Below are 1,049 nucleotides of genomic sequence, written 5' to 3'. Positions count from 1 at the left end.
AATTAATCCAATCAAGCTCAATTAATCTTTCAAATTAGGAATAATTAATTCCACAAGCCTTGACATATCCTAGTCAGATCACATTGACAGCACCTCTTTTGATATGACTAAGGTTCTGACTACCAAATTCTCTCTGTTTCCAGCTAGCCATGGTTTGATAGCTACTACTCCACATTTGGAAGCCAATTCCCTAGTAATATCTTATTATGAAAATTCTTAACTTGGTGGGATGATCAATAGTTTAATCTTTGATTCTGACCTCTCTTTCTTGGGGTTATAAACTTTCAGCCAATGAGATCGAAAGACAAGATGTTACATGTATTAATTAAAGAAGCATTGTTCCATGGCCTCAAATGCGGATTACGTGGATGAAACTCCTGGCTCTGATTTAAAGCATAATGAAAGATGGATCAAATGTTCTTGTGGATTTGAATGAACTGTGATATTATTAAACTAATGTTTTATCAACAAATATGCAATCCATCTCATACTTTCATAAGCTTATCCCGGGCTCTGATTTGCCTTTTATCATTTTGCATACCTGATGCACTATCAGGCACCAAACCCATGTACTCTTGCCCATAGTGCAAAAAGATTTGAAACTCCTTGGACTTCCTCTCTCTCTCTCTCTCAGTTACTTTGCTTGCTATTGCAAATCTATGCATCATTATGTGCTGGAGCAATGGAGTACAAACTAAAAGTGGCTATATTATTTTATGAATTACCAGTTCTATGCATGGACATTAATAAGTTGCATAAGGAAGCTGCTGTGATACTTGAACTTAAAATTTTGATTTGTCCCTTTAATTAGTTGAAGAAAACAATTTGACTTTCCCTTGTGTATATCAATGCCTTGGGATAAAATATAGTTAATCAGCGACCTCTTGGTTGCCTCCAAAAGATTGTCCAAAGAACTCAAACAAGTGAAAGAAGTCAATGAAAAGAGTTGCATTCTCAAGAAATGCATGCATTTGGACTATAGAGTAAATTTTAAGTTAATTTCTCAGTATGAATCTCTTTAATTATCCCATTAATACCTAAGAGATTTG

Source organism: Theobroma umbraticum, unplaced genomic scaffold, assembly GCF_002168275.2.
Source record: "Theobroma umbraticum cultivar Fairchild unplaced genomic scaffold, ASM216827v3 scaffold_81.0, whole genome shotgun sequence".
Lineage (NCBI taxonomy): Eukaryota > Viridiplantae > Streptophyta > Magnoliopsida > Malvales > Malvaceae > Theobroma > Theobroma umbraticum.
The sequence above is the reverse complement of the archived record's forward strand: the minus strand, read 5'-3'. Positions refer to the sequence as shown.